Source organism: Peromyscus maniculatus, chromosome 2 (assembly GCF_049852395.1).
Source record: "Peromyscus maniculatus bairdii isolate BWxNUB_F1_BW_parent chromosome 2, HU_Pman_BW_mat_3.1, whole genome shotgun sequence".
NCBI lineage: Eukaryota > Metazoa > Chordata > Mammalia > Rodentia > Cricetidae > Peromyscus > Peromyscus maniculatus.
Genome location: NC_134853.1, coordinates 51311478 through 51336722, shown reverse-complemented (window position 1 = coordinate 51336722; position 25245 = coordinate 51311478). Strand labels below are relative to the sequence as shown.

The 25245-nt window shown below is 36.1% G+C and overlaps 1 protein-coding gene across 2 annotated transcripts in view; it reads left to right on the top strand.

Annotated features, from left to right (window-relative positions):
* Nucleotides 1–25245, top strand: part of Fut9 (fucosyltransferase 9) — a 194476-nt gene that overhangs the window by 85262 nt on the left and 83969 nt on the right. Inside the window, exon 2 of one of the 2 annotated variants that reach the window (XM_015997917.3) lies at nt 12259–12347. The gene's annotated coding sequence lies outside the window, so the exon portion shown is untranslated. The remainder of the gene's footprint in view (nt 1–12258; nt 12348–25245) is intronic. The other variant, XM_015997916.3, reaches the window with a different exon arrangement.

The following is a 25245-nucleotide window of genomic DNA, read 5'->3' as shown; positions in this document are numbered from 1 at the left end:
TGCTGATGTGGTGATAACACCAGGGCCCTAATCATGCTAGGCAAACACTGTACCACTGAACTGCAACTTCTGCCACATTGAAGGATTCTTGGTGAAGAAAACTTGTATAGATTTAAGGTATATAGACTAATGTTTTGTAAAATGCTTACCATAATCAAGCTAATTAACCTAGACATATTAAATGTATTACATGTGCAAAATCTTTATTTCCAAAAAAACTTTAATGCCCAGTTAACAACACCTAGGAATAAAGTCTTCAACATGATTTTTGTAGGAGACATAATTTAACCCCCAATAGCATACTCATTGTATGTAGATATTTAGCAGAAAAATAAGTTACTATCAGTTTTCCATTTACATTTAATTTGACACAACTTTAGTATTCATTATATATCTAAGAATATTTGTATGGCATAGCACATAATTAGAATGGTACAGGGACCAAGACATCCTTTCTATCTTCTTACTTAGGCTTTCTTTTTAATTGATAAATAAATATGTGTATTTTACAGTATAATTTGATGTTTTCATCTATGCAAAAATTATAGAAACAAACTATTCACAAAACCATCATCTTACCAGTATTGTTTTTGTGATAATGATTGAAAGTATGAAAAGGTTGAACCATACAGTGTATTAGAGCAGCTAAAGTCTTCACTCAGATCCCACACTATATGTGCTATGGTATACAGCTTTCCCTATGCACCTCAGACTTCTGGTAATGCCTGTCTGTTTCTATGAGATGACTTTTTTAATGTTTCATAAATATAAGGCATCACATAGTACTTGTCTCTCAGTGCCTAGCATTTTGCACTTAATATGATGTCTTTGGATTATATGTATGCACACATGGATATATGTATATGTATATATGTTTGATGCATCACATGATCCCCATTTTCACTCTGTATTATATTCCATTGTGATTGCATACCACATTTTATATCCATTTGTTAGCTGGCAGTTGCCTAAGATGCTTACCTTTCTTAGTCATTGCTAAACCTGATGCAGTAATTGTAACTGTGCAAATATCGCTTTTTTACCACTTAACTTCTTTGAATGCATACCCAGTGTTGTGGTTGACAGATAAGGCACACGAAATTAGACTATTTATTGTATTTTTGTTTATTTCTGTCCCATTTTCACTTTTGTCAGAAATGTTGGATTTCTACCCAATTACATAAAGAATGCCTATATATTTTGACTTTCCTATATTAACATGGATTTATGTCTTTATATTTCATATATGAGGACTATAGTTAATAGACATTTATAAAACCATGGACAATGATGCATTGACTTTATTTTATTTTATTTATTTATTATTTTTTTTTTTTTGGTTTTTCGAGGCAGGGTTTCTCTGTGTAGCTTTGCGCCTTTCCTGGGACTCACTTGGTAGTCCAGGCTGGCCTCGAACTCACAGAGATCCACCTGGCTCTGCCTCCCGAGTGCTGGGATTAAAGGCGTGCGCCACCACCGCCCGGCTGATGCATTGACTTTAATAACAGAAAGCTACAAACATGTAAGTGCTTAGGGTTAGGTTTGATTTTTTTTCCTGTATATTTCTTACATTTGAATTATAAAAATAAATAGCCTTTTGAAATTTATACCAGATAATCAGTGTTCCTCTGTGCTTGGTTACTAGTCAATATCCATTAGCAGTTGTGGAACACTGAGCCTTAGAAAAATTAAGGCCAGAATAATGTGTAATTTTGCTTCTACAATTAAAGTCCTGAAGTTCAGCTTTCAAAATGTTTCAAAGGCATATAAATCTATGTAAAAACATTGCTTTTCCTCGTGTTCAATGAGATAGAATTCAGCTCTGTATTAAGTTTGTCCAACATTATAAACAATAGGACACTTCAGGTTCTTGAAAATTTTACTGTAAATTATGTGTTATCAGCACAGAGCTCAAACCAGCAAAACTTAATGCATAAATTGCAGCTAGAATTGAAATGGACTTTTTCCCCTCCCACAATGTTTATTGTTTGGAATCTAGAATTTAATAAGAAACTCCAATTTTTAAAATTATTTGTCTGTGAAAAACAACTGTACAAAAGAAGAAACATAATTAATATTAAGTTGGCTTAGTGGTTACAGAGCATGTAATTAAAATATTAGTATATCTTTTTATAAATAACAAAACATACTATATTAGATTGGATTTTATTTCCTTAGTTTTTAGTGCTAGATATTGAATCCAAAACCTGTAAGCATTATATACACTATACCTCAGACCTTAAATATTATTTTGAAATGATTCTCCAGATTTTTTTCTAAATGAGGATACTATAATGTAATATATAAATTTTTTTATCTAACTTTATTTCATATAAAGTATACAAAAGTAAGTATTTTAACTATTAAAATGAATCTTTCATCCAACTATTCTTCAAATGTCCATTTAGTCAATCAATATTATCAACACTCTAGAACTAATCTACTATTTTTTAGTAGCATGGTCCCCAAATTATCTTCAAGGAAGTCTCCTGGGAGGTTGACGGATTATTAGGTATGGGTATTATGAATCATACATCCTTCTTAATTATCAGATACTCCTTAAATATACTCTATGAATTGGTAGTTTTAATAAGCCATCCTAATGATTCTTATGCATATTACAAATTTGATAAATCAGTATTAATGGAAAAAACCCACTATGTATTAATCTTTCAGCAATGGTAATCTCTAGGTTCTACTTTATACTGCTAAAATCTGCTCACTATTGACAATGTTCAAAGAAAATTGTTCAAGACCGATCTTTGTGTTACAGAAAACTGTCCAAAGATGACAACAGGTAGAGTAAGTCAGCAGCAACAGGGAGCAACTCTGCTCTCCTCCCAATTTGCTTTCATTTCCTTCCTCCTTCTCTTTCCTTCCTTAGATAATTTCTCCTTTCTTCCTCCTTTCTTTCCCTTCTCAATAGCTTCCCCATTGTTGAAAAATAGGGAGGAAGTAATCTTTCAAAAATAATCATAATTAATAAAAAACTAAACAAAAACAAAACCTTCCCTTTCCCTCTCCCTGTTCAATATCATAAAATATTCTAAAAGCAGGTAGTTTTAGAATGAAAGTCTTTAATTATTTATACAGAATGAAAATGCTCCCCCATAAAAGCAAAGGCTATCCAACAAAATCCCTAATGTCAAGCACAGGAATCCTCTCATCTAATTGTTGTTCAAGAAAGAGAGGCGTATTACCATTGCTTTTGGGTGCTTCCCAGAATTTGAAGGTAAAATTCTGTTGCTAAAGACATCACACGCTTGGGACACAGAACTTGGAGGAACTGAGCTGGAACCGATAAGCCTCCTCCCTGAAGACTAACTCTCATAGCATGTAAGCTGACAAAATAGAAAATCAACAGTCCTACAAAGTTGTTAAACCTAAAAAATACAATGACCAGCTTGCAAATAATCTCCAATAGTGGCACTTTTATCTTGGGCATGACCAACAACTGTCTAATTGGACCTAATTTCTGCTCAGAGTGAATTCATGCTTGATACTGTAAACCTAGGCAACCACCAGTGGCTCAAGGGATCAAAACCTTAGATGAGAACCTACTACTAGCATTTCCTTGAACCAATATAATTTCTCATTTTTTTGAAAGAACTTTGTATCCACACACTAGTGAGGCTTTCTCCCCCTCACCAAAGAAGTTTCTTTTCATATCTGCTGAAGAACATTACAGCAATTTACAATAGATCAAAATTAAAAGAGTAAGTGACTGAGGGATGCCTAGGTATAATGATATCTATAGCTCTTAGGCTCAGGGAACATCACAGAATCATAAGGACCAGACTACCTGCTCCTAGGTAGTGTCTGTTAGATTCCACAGGAAAGTAGTTCCCCTGATATTCCAACAATATTGCTGCCTAAATATAGCCCACATAATGACATGCTAATATGGATGGGGAAAATTTCACAAGGCCACTACCCTAGACAAAGCAAGTCAATGGGTGCTGGAGAAAGAGAGAGAGAGAGAGAGAGAGAGAGAGAGAGAGAGAGAGAAGAGAAGAGAGAGAAATGGGTTGTTAACATTGATGGGGGTAAAGACCTTTATTGGTAGACCAGACAGCTGAAATTTGATCCCAAGAACTCATGTGGTAGAAAAAACTGATGACCCTGGGTAGTTCCTTAATTTGAACATTTGTGTCATGTCACATGAGTACCCAACACATAGAAAATAAACAAACAAACAAACAATAATCAAATATTGTTCCTAAAAGGACACAGAATGGTTATTTTATATTCTTGTGCACATAAATATGTGCATATATATATACACATACATAAACAATTTTATCTAACAATAAAAGAAAAAGTCTACTCAATTAATAGTGGAGTAGAATTTGGAAAGAAGGTACCTGAGAGGTGCTAGAGAGAGATAAGGGAGAGGTGAAAGTGATGCAATTCCTTCTTTAAAAAATATTTATTTATTTATTGTTTGTTTGTTCGTTTGTTTGTTTTGCATCCTGCCTGTAGTTTCCATTCCCCACTCTGCTCTCAGTCTCTCTCCATACCACCTCTCTGTTCTCACCCTCTCAATCCACTTCTCCATTTCTATTGAGGAAAGGGTAGATTTCCGTTGAGTATCAACAAAACATGGCATATCAAGTTACAGTAAGTCAAAGAATTTTGCCATGTATTAAGACTGGATAAGGCAACCCAATATGAGGAGTATGGTCCCAAAAGCCAGCAAAAGAGTTGGTGACAGCCCATGTACCCACTGTTAGGAGTCCCACAAGAGGGTCATGCTACACAACTCTAATAAGTATGCAGAGTGCCTAGTTCAGTCCAACGAAGGTTCCTTGGTTGTAGGTTCAGTCTCTGTGAGCCCCTATGAGCCCAGGTTAGGCAATTCTGTGGGTTTTCTTGTTGTATCCATCACACCTCTAGCTCCTTCAATCCTTTATCCTCTCTTTTGGGAGATTCCCTGAGCTCTGACTAATGTTTGGCTGTGGGTCTGTATCTGTTTCCATGAGTTGCTGGATGAGGCCTCTGATGAGAACTGAATTAGGCAACAACATATGTGTATAGCAGGATATTGTTAGGCATCAATACACTGACTTTTTTTTCATCCAGTCGTGTTTAGTTCTATCCTAGGTCTCTAGATCATGCAGCCTCTGGATCCTGGTGCTCCAGGGAGTCTCAGAGTTGTGCTTATTCACCTGGCATGGGTGTAAAGCTAGACCAGTCACAAGTTGGCCACTCCCTCAATCTCTAGGCCACCCTTACCCCAGTACATGCCATAGGCAGGACAGACTGTGGATGAAGGTTATGTGGCTGGGTTGGTTTTCAACTCTTGAAGACTTGCCTGGTCACAGGAGATCACCAGTTCAGGCTACATCCACTATTGCTAGAAATCTTAGCTGGGGTCATCTTTGTAGACTCCCAGGCAAGTCCCTTGTGCCAGGCTTTTACATGACTCCAAAATGCCCCCCTCTTTTCAGTAGATTAGTAGACTCTTTCAATACTATCCTCTCTTTGCTCTCTCTCAAACTGATCCTTCATGTTCCCTTTCCAACCCATACACAGTCCACTCACAAAAGCTCTTCTGTTTCCTCTTTCCAGGGAGATTCAGTTGTCCACCTTTGAACCATCCTTGTTACCTAGATCCACTGGGTCTGGGGATTGTAGCTTGGTTATCCTTTATTTTACAGATAATATCCACTTATGAGTGAATACATGCCATGTTTGTGTTTCTGGGTATGGGTTACCTCACTCAGGATGATTTCTTTTTCTATTTCTATCCAGTTGCCTGCAAATTTCATGATGTCCCTGTTTTGACCAGCTGAGTAATACTCCATTGTGTAAACACACCATATTTTCTTTATCCATTCTTTATTTGACGGACATTTAGGTTGTTTCCAGGTTCTGACTATTACAAATAAAGCACTATGAACATAGTTGAGCAAGTGTCCTTGTGGTTTGATTGAGCATCCTTGCATATATGCCCAAGAGTGATATAGCTGGGTCTTGTGGTGGATTGATTCTCAATTTTCTGAGAAATGGCCATATTGATTTCCAAAGTGACTATAAGTTTTCACTCCCACCAGCAGTGGAGGAGTGTTCCTCTTACTCCACATCCCGTCTAACAGGAGCTGTCACTTGTGTTTTAGACCTTTGCCATTTTGACAGGTGTAAGGTGGAATCTCAGAGTCGTTTTTATTTGCATTTCCTAGATGGCTAAAGCATGTTAAGTTTTTCTTGGCCAGTTGAGATTTTTCTGTGGATAATTCTCTGTTTAGATTTGTGCCTTGTGTTTAACTGGGTTATTTGGTTTATTGATGTCTACTTTCTTGAGTTCTTTATATATTTTGGAAATCAGCTCTCTATGGGCTTGGTGAAGATCTTTTTCCAAGTTAAGTGTGAGTTAAGCTTTAGTAGCATTTCCTTTATAAATGTGGATGCCCTGGCATTTTGGGAATAGAGGTTAAGAATTGATATGTCATCTCAGTGGATCTTTCTTTGATGAGTATGAAGTGTCTTTCTCTGTCTCTTTTGGTTAATTTTTGCTTGAAGTACATTCTGTTAGATATTAGAATGGCTACACCAGATTGCTGCTTGGGATCATTTGCTTGGAAAATCTTTTTTCAACTCTTTACTCTGAGGTAATGTCTATCTTTGATGTTGAGGTGTATTTCTTATATGCAACAGAAGGATGGATATTGTTTAAGAATCCTTTCTATTGGCCTGTGTCTTCTATGGGGAGATTGATTCCATTGATATTGAGAGATATTAATGACCAATGATTGTTATTGTTGCTGTTGTTTTGTTGCTGTTATTGTTGGTTGTGTGTGTGTGTGTGTGTGTGTGTGTGTGTGTCCCTTGTTTTGCTTTTGCTTGTATGAGATTATGTACTTTCTGTGTTTTCATGGATATAATTAACCTTGTTGAGTTCAAGTTCTTCTTATATGTTCAATTTTCCTGAATTTCTGGATAGACATTGTTTCAATTTGACTTTCTCATTCAATATTTTGTTTTCTCTATCTATGGTGTTCAAAAGTTTTGCTGGCTATACTGATCTAGGCTGATAACTGGGATCTCTTAGAGTTTGCAGAGCATCTGCCTAGGCTTTTCTGTTTTAAGAGTCTCTGCTGAGAAAATAAATTCTAATAGGTCTGTTTTTATATGTTACTTGTCCTTTTTCCCTTGTAGGGAAAGCTAGATGTGCTCTGAGAGACTTTTAGTGGTCCTTAACTTGTTTATAAGGCTTAAATGGATCATCCAAGTCAACTAGACAATGGGGAAGGGAAAAGGAAATCTCCCTTTTGAGAAGTTCCAATTCTAATTAACAAAAATTATTTTAGAAGCTATCAGAATTCAAAAGCTCCTCCCATGACCATACCTTCTATAACCTGTCATCAAGAAATAGACCAACTGAGATGATCTTTAGAATATGCATCTCAAAGTATGTTTCAAGGTAGAATGCTGAAGAAACACACACACTTCTTCCTCATCGCCTGCTTTTGTGCTATTACGGCCATGATTGTTAGTCATATGTGCTTAGTAGAAAGGGAAGACCAACATTTATCTATTATGAGGATGTTTTTGTTTGTTTCTTTTTCCATGTTCATTATACAGAAGGAACCCTTTATGACAGTGGTTCACAACCTTCCTAATACTACAGCCCTTTAATAAAATTCCTCATATTCTTGTAACCCCCAACCATAAAATTATTTTTGTTGCTTCCTAACTGTAATTTTGCTACCGTTATGAATTGTAATGTAAATATATGTTTGCTGATAGTCTTAGGTACCCCTGTGAAAGGGCCATTTGATCCCACTGAGGGACAACTCACAGGTTGAGAACCACTGCTTTAAGGCATCACATGTTGATCCTGAGGCAGACGTGCAGATAAAGAGTGGGGCTCTGGAATAAGCTTACTGGATTACAGTGTAGCTATACTGCTTATTTTGCTGAACTTGGTGTGGTGGTTTGAATAAGAATGGCCCCTATAAACTATATTGGAATGCTCAGGGAGTGCCATTAGGAGGTGTGGCCGTGTTGGAGGAAGTGTATTTTGGAATTTCAGATGCCTAAGCCAAACCCAGTGGCTCTTTCTCTTTCTGCTGCCTGACAATCTAATTTAGAACTCTTGACTCCTTTTTTAGCATCATGTCTGCCTGCACACCACCAGGCTTCCTGCCATGACAATAATGGACTAAACCTCTAACCCTGTAAGCCAGCCCCAATTAAATGTTTTCCTTTATAGGAGTGGCTGATGTCACTGTGTCTCCTCATAGCAATAGAAACACTAACTAAGACACCTTTCAGAGATACTTAGTGTCTGAACATGTAATGTTCTTTATATAGGAATAACATTGATGCACAGAATTGTTTACAGGACTGGGAAAGAACATAGACCATAGACTGTTTCTCTCTCTCTCTCTCTCTCTCTCTCTCTCTCTCTCTCTCTCTCTCTCTCTCTCTCTCTCTCTCTCACACACACACACACACACACACACACACACCGTAAAACTGCCTATATATTATAAATATTGTTTAATTACTTACTGGTGTTAGTGTCAATAGGTTCAAGCTCTCTAGTAGCTGGGCCCATGTTCACTTCTCTGCCTCTTGAGTGTCTTCTGTTGCACTTTCTATGTCTCTGCTCCTCTAATGTCAAATGATATTTTAGTCCCATACTCTATTATTCTTCCTTCTTGTCTCTGAGCATGCTGCACTGTGGGTCACCACTGAACATTCACCAGGCATAGTGTATTTTCTATTAAGTCCCTGCCAGGGAAAATGGAGCACTGCTCCATTTGTGTCCCCAGACAAACATTTTGTACAAAGTTCTTCATTATTCTTCCTCTCCTTCTTTCCCTAGATATGAACCTTTCAAGGGCAAGGGAAATGTGTTAGCAACCCTGATATTCATAGCACCCAGCCACCCTCGGTTATATAGAAGGCATTTAGAAGAATGGATGTTGAATTAATGTGGGCTTAAAGACCCAGTTGAGTAATTGTGAAGCCATAAAATTCTATTTGAAGTACGGCCACAGGAATTGACTCTGTGACCTTTTCTGGAAGCAAATCTCATTTATTACCATAGATGGCATAAAGTAATTGTCACTATTTGTTCAAAAGTCATTGTCCTTTAATCACATCTAGTGATTTAAATCATGGGGTATGGTTCTATTAACAGAATGGAGTCTTGAATATACCAAAGATGGTACCGGAAACATCACTTAATGTCCTCTAAAGTTTTTCTTCAATGTAATATTTCCTTTCCTATTCTTTTGATTTATATATAATGTAGTGCTATGATTAATGGTTTTCCGTCTCTTTGGTCAACTAAGTGAACATTAAATGAAAAAATGTAAAACTAACAGGTATTTTTGTCCTTTGTAAATTTTACTCAAATGTGCTTTAGTGTCCTGTGTAAATATTCACTTTCTATTATTCAAACATTTATATATAGAAAAGAAGTAACATATTTTAATGTATCGATACTTTGACCCATAAGGTGTCCTGGAAGATAAAAGGGCTTTGCCACAAACCCAATGACCTGACTTTGAGGCCCAGAAACCGCATAGTGGAAGCAAAGCACCAAGTCACATGAATTGTTCATTGACCTCCACATATATGTTGTGGTACATGCACACTCACATCTACACATATGAATGCATGCATACACACACACACACACACACACACACACACACACACACATTCACACACACTATATAAATCTAAAAAATATATTTACATTGAGGAAATAGTAAAATTGATTCTGGAAAGATGGCTCAGTGGTTACTAGTACTGGCTGATCTTCCAATAACTCATATTTAAGTATCAGCTTCCATATGGCTGTTCAGAAACCCCTGTAACTCCAGTTCTAGGGAATCTGAACCTGGAATCTAAACACTTTTAGTCTCAATAGGCAACAGACACACAATAAGTTGCACAGATATGTTTGCAGGCAAAATATCCATACACATAAAATGAAAAAAATTAAAAATGAGAAGAAATGATAAAATTAATCAAATTTACATTATCTCACAAATCCAAACATCTTCTCTGATTGAAATATCAATAATTTAACTGCCTCCATTGAATGATTACAATGGGCTTTTTTGTCTGGCCATGGTTTCCATTTTAATCAAATCAAATCAAATCGTCTAGTCCACCTCCCTCTATCCCACAGTGCTTTGAGAAAAATCTGAGCTCCTTAGAATGAACTTTGAGGCTCCATGATATGATGCAACTGGCCCATCTAGCCCCCACTTCCCATCACTGCATAAGGTACAGATACAGTGACTTTTTTGTGTGTGTGTTTGAATATGCATTATTTGTTTCTGACCTGCAGTCTTTGATAGCATCTACTTTTCAACTCAGAGGTTCTAAAATGTGAGATCAGATCCTTTAAGTTCAAACAAGACCTGCTCCATGAGACTAGTATTCCCAAACTGAACCCTCCTCTTTATTAGTAACCTTTATGTCAAGCGTTACAAGCATCACATTGAGTGCTTTATGAAAATAAAATATTGATTTGTGTTTTTACCCTTTCAGCAGCCCAAAACACAAGGTAACACACTTCTAAAGAAGAAATTCTACCCACTACAGCACTTTCATTATTCTTTTGTAATATGAGGCATTAACAATACTGAAAGTAGATACCTAAGCACAATAGCCTTTAAAATGATTCCCAGGGAGCCATGCGCAATTGAAGTCTACAGTTAACAAACAAGGCTTTGTGATGTCAGGTCTGCATTTGTCTGTGAGCTTCAGGACTTCCCAATTCCTAATACACATGAGAGGATTGAATTATCATGACTGTGAAAATTGTAGGAAACAAAACTTCCCTATGACAGCCTCTTAGAATGTGGCTCCCACAACACCCTGAATAAATGTTGCAAACTATGAAGCAACACATCTCCGTTCTCTGGTATATTTGAAAAAAAAAAAAAAAAAGAAGAACATTTAGGTGAGATTTCATTTTTATCAGACAGAACATTTCTTCATATTTATATTTTCATAAAATGGGTTTGAACCAAGATTAAAGGGTATACCTTTAGAGAGTGAGCACTAAATTTGACAGAAATTTAAGCTATCTTCATCTTCAGTATACATAACCGAAGACCTTGTATAACTCCTCATTAAGATCAAAAGAAATTTTTTCTTTAAGTACACTAATTTCCGGGGTGCCAAGTTTAAGGTTTTGTTAAACATGGCATTGGAACATGTTATATGTGTGTGTGTGTGTGTGTAAAATGTGTATATGTATGTGTATGCATGTGTGCATATCTATATGTGTATATGTATGTGTGTGTGATGGGTATATGCAAGTAGTGTATGTATTTATGTGTGTATATATTTGTGTGTATAAATGTGCAAGGCATCTAAAAATAGCATTAGTGGCCTCTAAGGATAAACAACTTATTGATTCTATAAGAAAACATATTTTAGATATGACATAAATCTATGCAGTGCAATTTAAGGAGGTATTATCTTAAGGTGAAATCTGAATTGTTTCCTGCTTTTAACTTGTATTCTGTAAGATGAAGATGATTGTTCTGATGAATTGGTGGCACACAGCAGTAATCCCAAAGCTGCGGCAAGAGAGGAATCTTGTCGCAGAATTACATTTGAAGCTTCTTGTAGCTACACTGAAAAACTTCTTTAAATTTTAAGAAGATATTTGTTGCTGTCTAGTGTGATTGAATTCAAGGGAGTCAACTTCCTGTCTTTTAATTAACTATAGTCTTATTCACAATAAAATGACTAATTCAAGAAAAATGTGAAAACAGTTCCCTTTATTTATATGAACCATGTAGGTTGGCTGACAAATATTAGCTTGAAAATGAAGGACGCTTATGTAAGTCATCTCAAAATTAGACCTTTATTTTACTAACCATCCATACAATGAAAACACTTAGACAATTTAGTAACTTTATTTTATTTTATTTTTTCCTGTGGACACAATTATACTATTATTAATGGACACAATGAATGTGTATTTTGTGAAATGTATGCACTTGATTATCAACATTTACTCAATCCCTTATACTTAGAGAGGTTAATTCTTTAAAAATTATATAAATACCAATCACTCCTGGTATTTTGTATGTGTTTTGATAGCATTTGCCTAAGAACTAAAAAGAAAACAATGAGTAGGTGGAAGAATATTAATGTATGAAAAGGTATATGTTTATAAGGTGAGGTAACTGATCCCTTACCATTTTTTGGTTATGTCCATGTAGCACACTCAGGCTATTTAACTAATCTCCTTGATTATTTACCTTTCAACAGATTTAGAATGTGACAACTGAAGCATCTGATAACACAGTGGAGTAGTTCAACCTCCGTCTCTGCTTCCCATGCTGGTCTCTATAGTGTGAGTATGTGTTCACCTTTTCTTGTCAACTTGGTGGTGTGGAAAATGGATTTGGTTTGGAATTAGAGATATTGCATATTTTTTCTGGAAAATCATAAGCTAAAACTCATTCAAAATATAATGAATTTAGATTATCTAATCTAAGAAGATGTTTTGCAAATTTAGACTTAATACTATTTCAAAGTTATAGCATGAAGCAATGGGAAAGTAATATACTGGCATTCAATGATATGTGATATCTTTAAATTTTTAAACTCCTTAAGTATCTTTGTTCCTAGAAAGCAAGGCATAAACATTACTTTTAGAAGATGTTTTGTTATGTTCTAAAAGGTTCCTGAAATGTTTCTGGTAGATGTAATTTGCAGTGGAATTTTAAGGTCAAGTCAGTTTCTTTTTCTTTTTCTTTTTTTCTATTTTGTTTTCTAGTAGCCCTCAATTGAAAATGTGTTTAATAGTATTGACTAAGTGATAGTTATATCAAAAAGTCATTTATGGCTTAGTAAGTTCAATTAAAAGAAGAGGAAAAGTAGTCAATACAGAGATAAGTAGTTTTTACTGTTCATTTCTCAGGACTGAAAAATAAGTTAAGTCTGATGTAATGTGCTGGTTTATTTTTTGAAGAAGTATTAAGCTTATTCAATGATAAAATGATATTAATATTTAAAGAAAACCTAAAAGATAGAATTCTGAATGTTTATTCATAAAGAAATGATAAATGTTTGAGGCAATACACATGCTTAAACTACTTTGAACACAACAAAAATTATACTAATATAAAAATAAAATAATATCAATTAAATGTGTTTTATTTTATGTGCTGATTAGAAATAGAAAACATTTTCAAAATAAAGAAACAAAAGCCAAGAAAGTCTAAGAGGACATTAACCTTACTCACAGGAGTTGGGAGAACGAGCATCCCAATCATTTCTCCCAGAAAAAATGTAAGCCTGAGACTATAGCACTTCCATTATTCTAATCCAAATTTACACCATACTCAAGGTACCAGGAAAGGCTATCTTCCCAGAAGCTTCCTGGAATCCACATTCTGAGTCTTGCTAACTTATTCTCCCAGGCCTTTTCTGGGCAGCTCTGTTCACTCATAGAGTACAAGATACTGAGACTTGTTCCTTCTGCATGGAAGCAAGCCTGGATACATGAGTAGATTTCAAGTGTTGGCAATGGTAATAGAATTTGAATTTTTCTTATGACTACATTAAAATTATAAAATGAGGCAAGTGAACTATATTTTAACATTATGTTTTATTTTATCCTCTATAATCAAAATAGAGGGTTTTTTTAACAGTTGCATTAGGTTCATGTTAAAGATTTTCAGAGAGTTTAAAAATTCTTCACACTAACTCTTTGAAATCTAGTGTGTACTTATAGCACATCTCAGTTAAGATATTACTTTTCTTAATTTAGTATGTATGTACTAGAGTGTGTGTGTGTGTGTGTGTGTGTGTGTGTGTGTGTGTGTGTGTGTGTGCGTGTTAATGCATGCATGCACACATATATGCCCTTCACCCTTGTTTAGCATATAGAGGTCAAAGAACAACCTTCAGGAGTTTGTTTGTCCATTCCTCCTTGTTAAGGCAGGATTGTTGCTGCTGTGTGCTCCTAATTCCAGGATAGCTGACCTGCATCTTCCAGTCTTGTATGAGAGTACTAGGATTAAAAATCTATGCTACCTCACCAGGGTTATTTTGTTTGTTTGTTTGTTTGTGTGTTTGTTTGTTTGGGCGGATGGTCCTGGGATCAGAATCAAGCATAAGGCTTGAGAAATAAGTGCTTATACTTCTGAGCCATCTAACTTGCCTTTCTTAAGATACCTTTCTTTCTTTTTCTTCCTTCCTTCCTTCCTTCCTTCCTTCCTTCCTTCCTTCCTTCCTTCCTTCCTTCCTTCCTTCCTTTCTTTCTTTCTTTCTTTCTTTCTTTCTTTCTTTCTCCCTTCCTTCCTTTCTTTCTTTCTTTTTCTTTCTTCCTTCCTTCCTTCCTTCCTTTCTCTCTCTCTCTCTCTCTCTCTCTCTCTCTCTCTCTCTCTCTTCCTTCCTTCCTTTCTTTCTTTCTTTCTTTCTTTTTTCTTCCTTCTTTCCTTCCTTCCTTCCTTCCTTCCTTTGTATATTCCTGATCAATCTGAGGAAATAAAAAATTATAATAAAATCTAGATTAATAAACACAATTAATAAACACATATTAAAAATGCTTTGACTATGAAAATAAAGTATAATTTTTTTAATTAACTTGTTCAATCCTACCAATCACATTTCACTTAAATTTCAGTACTGCTAATCACATTTTACTACTTAACAGTGGCATGTGGCTAATAGCTACAGTCCAGCACAGCTCTGCCTCATAAGACTTGCTCCAAGGCTATAATTCAGCTTCCCAGTGAGCTGGGCAGGCTGACTTCAAAACACCTAGAAGGAGCAAATAATCTTAGTGTTTCTATGAGTTTAAAAAAGTTAAATCTTAAATCTCTGACTTAAAACAAGGATTACTAGATTTACATAGTTTATGAGAAAGTCAGCCTAAGAAGTTATACCTTTTCAAGCAATGATACATGGTGAAATTGGGGGGGGGGTTAAATTTTGATTTGGTGTATATACTCTGACACTCTGATATTGTAAAGGAATTGGCCTTCAATATGAAATATAATATTTTAAAATATGTTTCCAAAGATTCATAGAAGGATTTAAAAAAGTAAGCTAAAGATTTATAGATCACATCTGTTAAAAGAATTGATAAAGAACTCATAACACAATAGAATATGAATGTCTCAATTTAAAAGTGCATAAAATGCCAGAATTTTACCTGGTATTTATATCTGGCTAACAAGTACCCTGAAATACTGTTATACAAATACTGAAATGAAAATCTGGGACTATGGAATATTAGTAAGCATTTATAGCTGTGAAGGCTTTCATTCATTGTTATTGAAATTCAAACTGGGACAGCACTCTAGAAAACGGTACTTCCTTTTCTTATATAGGTAAATACAGATGCTGGAGCTATAGCAACAGTCCAGTGTACTCACTGTAAGTGAAACATGAGCAGCTGAGAAGCAGAGAATGGAACAACGTATTATCATGAGGGTATCATAACTTCTACATCAGTGGATCTCAACCTTCCTAACACTGTGACCCTTTAGTACAGTTCCTCATCTTGTGTTGATCCCCAACCATAAAATTAATTTCATTGGGACTTCATAACTGTAATTTTGCTACTATTATGAATCATAATGTAAATATATGTTTTCAATGGTCTTTGGTGACCCCTGTGAGTGTTCTTTGACCCCCCAAACAGGACATGTCCCACAGGTTGAGAACTGCTGTGATATTTTGTATATGCTCTAACAAATAAGCTTGTCTGAAGATCAGAGGGCAGAGCCAGCCACAGAGGAAACAAGTCACAGCCATTAGCCATAGAGGTTGGGCAGTGATGGCGCACACCTTTAATCCTAGCACTCGGAGACAGAGGCAGACAGATCTCTGTGAGTTCAAGGACAGCCTGGGTTAATCCAGACTAAAAGAGAAATCCAGTCTGGCAGTGATGGCTCATGCCTTTAATCCCAGTACTTGGGAGTCACACGCCTTTTTTCCATCACTAGGAAGGCTGAGATGGGAAGTGATATAACTGGGCAGAGAAAGGAATATAAGGCAGGTGGAGACAGGACTCAGGGGCATTCAGTCTCAGGATTTGTGGAGACAGAATCTTCCCCTTTTGGCTGAGGATTTCATAGAGGTAAGAACTAGTGAATGACTTCTTTCTTCTGATCTTTCAGTATTATCCCTGATATCTGGCTCCATGTTTTTATTAAGAAGACCAATTTGTGCAACAGTTTCCATCACCTGGACATTACTTTTAAAGTGATCGAAACTGTCTAAAATCACAAACAGAACTATTATAATTAGAAATCATTTATATACCCTCTTTACATAATTCCATTTCTATGTAATTACCCTAGTGAAAAGAATACTCATTTTACTAGAAATGTGTGTAAATATTCATAGCAACTTAGTATTTATTCATAAAAATTTGGAAATAACCAAAATTTTGTTAGGTGCAGTAACACATGCCTGTAACTCTTGCATTCAAGAGTCTGAGGCAAGAGAAAATGTCAGAATTTTACCTTGTAATTATAGAGGGCAGTGTGGAAAATTCAAACTCAGCTTGACCCATACAGTGCACCTTTGTTTCCAATAAACTAACAAACAAACAAATGCTGCATTTAATTGCTAAACTGAAAAACAAGCTGGAATATCAATAGCATATTATTCAAATATAGAAAAGAGCTATTGATTTCATGACTATAATAAACATTTCTATTTTGTTTTCAATACTGAGAAATGAATCAAGGGCTTTGTGCTTGCTCTTCCACTGAGCTGTCTTCACAGGCCCCCATATATAAATCCCAAATCCATTTCTGCAAGTAAAACAGGGAATCCCCAAATGTCTAAGTACTGTGTGATATCAAGTATCTAAATTCAGGAAAAAAGGAAAAACTGAGACAGAAAGAAGCATTATATATTTGAATGTTTAGAGCCATTAGTGTTTTGTTTTCACTCATCCACACCTGTTTCCATCATAAACCCTGTTTCATTTTATTCATGACTTTGTAATGGTTTCATTAAGAGGTTATTCAAAAGTCTTTCTGTGTGTGTGTGTGTGTGTGTGTGTGTGTGTGTGTGTGCTGTGCATTTCTCCTCTGCTGTCTGGTGAATAATATGCACTTACAATACTTGTGTTGAATTTCTAAGCACATTTCCATGAGACACACTTTGTTTTCAATTAAGAAGAGCCAGAGTTTCTTAAGAAGATTGCAATTTCAGGAGTAATTGGAAACCTGGGAAAGACTGTTTGGGGGGGGGGAGGGCTCTGCTGTCCCATGGTTGATAATGTGTGTCTTTCCTATATTAGGACATAATTTCTATTGTAAAAGTAGGTGAATATACAGACAGTTCCATAAGGTATAACAAGGAAGAGGAACCAGACAGATAACATATAACAAGTTCTTCCATTATACTACACATATCACAAACAAGTCATAGCAACACACAGAAAGTGAATTTAAAGGAGCTGAGGAACAAAGCTCGAGATACAGAGTGAAATTGAACCTAGAATATTTGGCAGAAAACTAAGATTATATTTATGTTTTGACTCCTGAAGAAATTACTGGTTTATTTTATTTATGCCAAAAAAAAAAAATGTAGAGAAAACGTCAGCGGCTGTGAAGGACTGCCTATTGTACTATCTTGTTTACTCATTGGTATTCAAATGATATTTTTTTAGTTTAATAGGCAGCTATAATTACCTTAACATCTATGCTTTATGATATATGTCAAGGGAAACAAAGGCCTAGTCAACAAAATGTTCAAAAAATTTATTTCATTACTTTCAAATTGGTCTTAAATTTTTACAGAAGCCTGTGGCTTCCCTGTAGCTACCATTATAAAGAGACAAAAACACACTTCACAGTCATCAAACCCTCCGTGGAAAGTGATGTGAGTATTTATATTGGCAGTTTTCTGAATGAGTAGAAGCAGATAAAAAATATTCTCTACTTTTCCTTAAAACCATATTTATTTAAAACCATATATTTGTCATGTGGATTTTCTAGCTACGTATAAAATTAATCATCATTCAGGATTTTCAATTTCTTTCAATCATTTTCTTCTGTCTTTGTTTAGGTTTCATTTATTTGTTATTTAATTGTATTAGTTCTTTGAGAGTTTCATGCAATGGGCTTTGATCATATTCTCCTTCTCCCAGCAGCTAACAAATATCAATAGCTCTATGGCCAGAGATGGGAATGTTTGTCAAATTTCACTCTCCATGCTGGGATTTGGTTTGCTTGGGCTTGCCCAGGAGTTTTGTAAGCTGTCACAGCCACTGTGGGGGCATATGTTCATGTGCCTTGCTATATCCATAAGGTACTTCTTTGTAATCATCTACCATCTCTGGATCTCATATTCTTTCTTCCCTGTCTTTCAAAATGATCTCTGAGTCTTGGGAGGGCAGTGTTGTATAGATATATTCCACTAAGTGCTGAACACTCCGTGGTCTCTTACTCTCTTTACCTTTGGCAAGTTGTGAGTCTCTGTATCAATCACCACCTATTTGTAAACAGAAAGTTCTCAGATGGGAATTCAGAAATGTATTCATCTATGGTTTTAACTAAAAGTCATTAGGAGTCAGTTTAATACTTTGTCCATTTGGCTGAAAAATAGAAATGGATCCTCTTCTAGGGCCTATATCCTGCCTAGTCATAGCTTTTTGGGCCAAAAATGGTATCTGGTATGGGTTTAATCTTGTGGAGCAGGGCTTAAATCTAATTGGGAAGCAAATGGTTACTCCCTTGATATTCATGCTACTATTTCACCACTGAACATGTCCTGCTAGATCAATTGTAGATGAATTTCTAAATGGTCTTATTAAATAAAACATGGAGCCAGATATAGGGGTGAAAGCCTTAGAGAGATCAGGAAAATAGGGAAAGCCACCAGCCAACCTTACCTCACCAACTCTGCAGCTTCCAAATGCGGCAACTTCCTGTTTACCCAGGGAAGAAAAGGGGGGCATGACATGGTGCAATTATATTACAATTTCAAAATAATAAATTATTTTATGTATATACATTATATATACCCACTTACATATATAAAGAACTTGTATACTTTTTAGGAATCTTCTAAAGTAGTAGGCTTTCCTATATCTTTTTCAAAAGCTTATAGCTACTCTAGTCAGACTTGCTAGGGTTAAAAAATTGAAAAAAAATTATAATAAATGCTGTTTTGATCGTGGGGATAGAGGAACATTTATTTACTGAAGTTGGTAATGGCAATTGATGCAGTTACTACAAAAATCAGTGTGGATAGCCCCCAAAATGCTGCAAATAGATCTACCATATGCTCTAGCTATATCACCCCTACATACTACTCAAAAGATTGCATAGCCTACCTTCCTACTCTAGTGATAGCTGATGAATTTGTCTAATTATTCTATATCAATAAAAACTCGGGAGTCAGATATTGGGATAAGAACCTGAATGATCAGAGAAGCAACCAGTGACCTCCTATTTCTTCTGTTCCTCCATCCAAAAGCACTGAGATCCTCTCTAATGCCCCACCTTACTACTCCCTGTCTCTCTATCTCCCCTCAGTCCTACAAACCTCTATGGTTAATTTTGGTCAGCTAGTGGCTAACTCTATCCTCCGATTCAAAGCAAACTTTTTTGTCACAATGTGATCAAAATACCACATAATAGATAACTGCTTGTCTCTGTTCTTTGCTGGTGTACTCACAACAGCCAGGAAATGGGAATAGTCTCGATGTCTATCAACTAATAGATGGATATTGAAAACATGGTATATTTACATACTTGAATATTATTCAGCTACTACAATAATTAAATTATGAGAGTTGCAGGTAAATTGATGGAGATAGAAATAATCATTCTGAGCAAAGTAACTGACTCAGAAAATACAAATGTCTCATGTTTTCACTCATCTGTAGATGTTAGTATTGAAACTTTGGAAATGTGTGTTTCATTTGGAATGCCCATAGATCTTAGGAAATTACCACCAGGCCACGGGGAAGGGATTTCAAGGAGGGGAGATAGAACACCCCAATGTAAAAGGTTAAATAATGATGAAACAGTGAGGTTTAAACTAAGGTTAGTACACAGAGTACAGGGTAGAGGAGGGAGCAGGAGAAGGAATAAACAGCATTGTGTTGGTTTCCCATAATCTCTTTTAAAAAATAACTTTCATTTTCACTATTTTTTATACTATGACTTTTAAAATTCACTTTATTTTTATACTTCAAAGATAACAGGATGCTAATCTATATTATATATCTTTAAATTAATGTTATTAACTCACTCCCCTCATAAAAGCTTACATGGTGTATTTTACATGCCTGGGCTTGGAATACTGCTTTCAAAGTCAACCACAATGTTGTTTTAGGATGATGGAACACTGTGCCAAGCTTTGCTTATGCTCCAAACCTACATTGAAGTCAGAGCACTATCTTAGGAAATAAAGTGAGAACATGTGCTGTCTTCAGCAGGAAATGAGAGATGCTAGTGAGGCAAGAAGTGTTTTAGGAACATGATGGTCTATGTTCTATAGTAGCTTCTCTGCTTATGATGTGAGATCTTCTGCTCTAAAACTTTAAGAACATCTGCTAACCTTGCATGTGTCTTATGTGAATGTTCAGGGTAAAATGAAGAGAAAGGTTCAGAGATAATTTCCATGTCAGGTCTAAGCAACCAGAGAGAAGGGAATACTTATATTGAAGAAGGCAAGTTTGAATATAGAAATAAATTTTCAGGGTAGAGTCAAGAACCCTAAATAATAAGGAATCATAACATCCCTGTAATTCTCCAAAGTTTTGTAGGATATTAGAATTTTTATAGAATTTGAGATGGTTGGTTAGAATTATCTAATGCCAAATATCACAATTTATACTCAATTTTGTCCTGCTACAACAAAAATCATTATAGAGTTACTAAAAACCTATCCAAATATATTTCATTCAGAACCCTACTATACTAGAATTTACAGTTATCTGGCCATGCTTTCTTTGCTTTTACTCCATGATTACACATAATTATTATCCACAGAATTCTTAGTTGCCAAAAGGATAAAAAAAAAGCATCCTTCAATTTTAAGCAAAAGCATAAAGCTGAAGTTTTTGCTTATTTAGGAATGGGGAGAATATACCAATCATGAAGATTACCAGAGAAAATAGGGCTGTTAAAATTATTCAGGCTCCTGAGAAAGAGTAACATGCAGTGATTGTCAGACTTTGGGAGACTCAATTCTATGAACTTCCCTTGTAAACACATGGATCCTGAGATGAGAATGTCATTGATTGATGAACTCTCAGAAGTGTGCTCTTTGGATCAACTGACAGTTGAAGTTTGTGTTGTTCCTATCTGGTTGACTTGCAAATGTGCGTTCACTGAGGTGTACCGCCATCCATCCTTCACATGCATGAGAAATCCATTCTGACATCTTACAGAACTGTCATTGCTTAAGTAAGCGTTTTTTAAAAACACTGCAGGTGACTATTTGCTACCACTGCTATAGGAAAAAAATCAATTGTCTCCTAGGAACATGAAGGCATTCTATTCTCAGGCTATTTGAAACAACCATATTAGACAAAACTTGAGAAGCAATGATAAAGAGTACCGAGGAGCCATCTCCACTAGGATAAGTAGGGAGTTATAGAGGGAGGCTTTCCTTAAGTCATCTGATGTGAAATGCTATGCCAGGTATCAAACAGTGAAATGAATGCAGAAAGTTACTACCCAGAAAACAGTACAAACACCATGGAAAAGTAAACATATCACACAAGTTAATAAAGTTATACAAGAAAACTTATTACTACTTTAGTATAAATATTCATAACATTGTGTATGTTAATGGAGTCATATGTTTTTTAGATAAGGTTTCACTATATAGCCCAAAGTAGCCTTGATTTCTTGAAATTGATTCTTTCTTTTCAGCCTCCCAAGAATCAGGGATTATCACTGTGACCATTACTGAAATAAGAATGTTAATCATTTTTCAATTCAGTTCCTAGGGCTGATTTTCTCTAAAAATGTACTCTGTTGGGGTATTTCATGGTCTTTGTTTCATTCCTGATATTTTTTGTTATTTCACCATCTCTTTCTCTTTTACAAATTTTACTCTTAATCTATTTTAGAATGCTCTAAAATCCTTTCCTGGTTCTCATTCTCCCATGTTTTCTTATCCACAGTAGTTTCAGTTTGAACTTCTTCCTTCTTCTCCTCCTCCTTCTCCTCTTCCTCCTCCTCCTCCTCCTCATCCTCTTCTATTTTTAAATAGAATTTTCTTACTTCAATTTTGGCTTTTCTTTCTCTGCTTTCAGGCTTCTGTTATTTCAAAATGCAAACAATAACAGCATTCTTCTCTTCTCATTCCATTTTCCCAAAAGGGCTCTGCCTTTTCTTCTTGAGAAATATGCCAGTGAAATGGGCCCTGGTTAGCTCACATGATGTTGTGTGTCCTGTTCTGTCACTCTTGGAGAACTAATTGCTACACTATCAACAGATGACTCACTCCAATGTCACCCTTGAGAGAAAGCTTGAATTTCAAGATTAAATAATTTCAAAATAATAAATGATTCCCATCTCTTCCATTTACTGGCTGACTTTACCTTTCCTGCCTAATTCACACTTCATAAGAACCCTATTTTAGAAGATAGCTAGGTCACAGTGAAACTATATATGGAGAATATATAGCACAACCTTCATACACAGGGGAAACCAAAAAAAAAGATAAATCTTGTTTGTGTTATTTCCTATTTTCTATTACCACATTTCATCATTAGAGGAATTATACAACTCAGTGTCAAACACTCATTGCTTCTACCTGGCTCTTTATCACTTAAGCCTGGTTATCTAATTTGTCTCCTTTGTGAATAATAATAGTAAGCCAAACTGAAAGGCAACAATGGTAAAACAATGCATAATAGTTCAACCAAAAACCACTGTCAACATGCATGCTAGGCCTGTGCAGCAAGTTAGTAACTAGAATCAGGCTTTAAAAACACAACTTAAAGCTAACATTCTCATGACGTGAGTCAAAGATATGCAGCTTGGAAAGGGAAGAGCTAGAACTGAAGTCCTGTAACTAATCATCTTTAAGTCCAGAGCTCTGAGCAGGACTAATAATCACAATTCATTTTGTTCATTTCCTGTTCATTATAAATGATGCTTGGGAGTTACTGGAACCAAATTCCCTCACTACTAAGTTCTTTTTCAGAGGATTCTATTAAATCACTTCAGAGCGTTATGGAGTTACATCCTGCTTGCCCTCACCTGAGATTATAGTAGGTTTCTTTCCTATATAAACTATTTATATTTTTGTAGTTTTATGTCAAAGTCCATATTAACAGCACCAACACAGGCTGGAGAAATGACTCAGTGGTTGTTAAGAGTCCTTGCTACTTTTGCAGAGGCCCTGGGTTCCACATCCACATGGCAGCACACATGATTAACATTTAGAAGAAAAGCAATTTATGACTCCAAAAGATTCTAACTTCTCAGCTACTAAATTCAAAGACAATGCAGTAGGCAAAATGCTTGGTGAAGATTTCAAAAGTTTACAAGTAAAAAAGGGGAAGTGCTGTGGGATGTTAATGTATGTCCTGTGGGAGCCCTTCCCGGGTTCCTTGTGGCATTACCCAGCAGGTTTGCATAGAGGATGATTAGGACCATGGGCCTGAGTGCAGGTGTCTGAGATGGTCTGCACTTGGCTGTACTGGGGGATGGTCTGTATGTCAAGTTGCTCTGATTGGTCAATAAATAAAACCTGATTGGTCGTGGCTAGGCAGGAAGTATAGGCGGGACTAACAGAGAAGAAATAAAAGAACAGGAAGGCAGAAGGAGACGCTGCCAGCCACTGCCAGGACAAGCAGCATGTGAAGATGCTGGTAAGCCACGAGCCGCGTGGCAAGGTATAGATTTGTAGAAATGCGTTACTTTAAGATATAAGAACAGTTAACAAGAAGCCTGCCACGGCCATACAGTTTGTAAGCAATATAAGTCTCTGTGTTTACTTGGTTGGGTCTGAGCGGCTGTGGGACTGGCGGGTGACAGAGATTTGTCCTGACTGTGGGCAAGGCAGGAAAACTCTAGCTACAAATGAGCACAAAGAGAACACAGACAGGCAGATAGATTCATTCTGGGACCATAAGGGGAAAGTCAGCAACATAGAGAAAAACCATCAACAAAATGGGTGAGAACATCAGCAAAACAATAACAACATTTAGAAATCTAAACATGCATGACAAGAGAAGAACAAGTCATGATGTGTAATACTCAATGTGCCAAAAATACAAAGCAAAGAAATATTATGAAGGGTCTCAAAAAGACCAAGTGTGATGGCTCATGGCTTTAATCCCAGCCCTTTGGAGGCATAAGCTGGCAGATCTGAGTTTGAGGCCAGTCTGGTCTACAGAGAGAGTTCCAGGAGAGCCAGGATTACATAGAGAAACTGTCTCCAAAAACCAAAAGAAAAGAAAAATCCCAATGCACCAACAACCACAAATGAATAAATGTATCATTTCTCTCATTAGCAACACTTGAAGCAGGAGAAACATGGGTCAATCCATTTCAAGCCCTGAAAACATATAAATGCCAACAAAAATTGCCTTATCTGGGAAAACTAAAAGGATATTTCAAGATAAGCACAAACTAAGGCAGTTCATGAGCATCAAAGTAGCCGTATACATAACAGAGGAAGAAAAATGTTCTCAATCACAAGAGCAGAGGAAAAAAAAAATTCATGAGAGTACTTATGAACAGTGAAGATTCAGAAGGAGTCCATCTTCCCCGTCTTAGAAAGCCAGTCATCCTCCTAATACTTATAGAGATACTTAATGCTTGCTGTCAACCTGATTAAATATGAATCAAATAAGGGACATACCTTTGGGTGGGTCTGTAAACGTGTTTCCTGGAAAGAATAATTAAAGAAGTGATGCTCTTTCCCCAGAGTAAATGACACTTTTCAAAAATAGTTCACATAGTAAGAGGTCCTGGGGAATAGCTGCTGCTTATCACCTACTTGCTTTTGCCCCTTGTTGTAGCTACAGCTAATTTGTTGATGCTACTGATTTTGCCATCCTTTCCTGACATTGAAATCCAGCTTCTTTGTCCTCCTAAGGTGTCTACTAGCAATCCTCTAGGCCTTTAGCACAAAATTACATCTGCTGAGACATTCAGTCTTGTTATTGAGAGGCTACTAGATTTTCATTCTTTGCAGTGTGCAGTGACTGTTGGAACACCCAGTGTGTATCATATAAGACTGTCAAATACTCACTTAATATGTATTTGTTCTATCAATTTTGTTCCTCTAGAGCAGTGGTTCTCA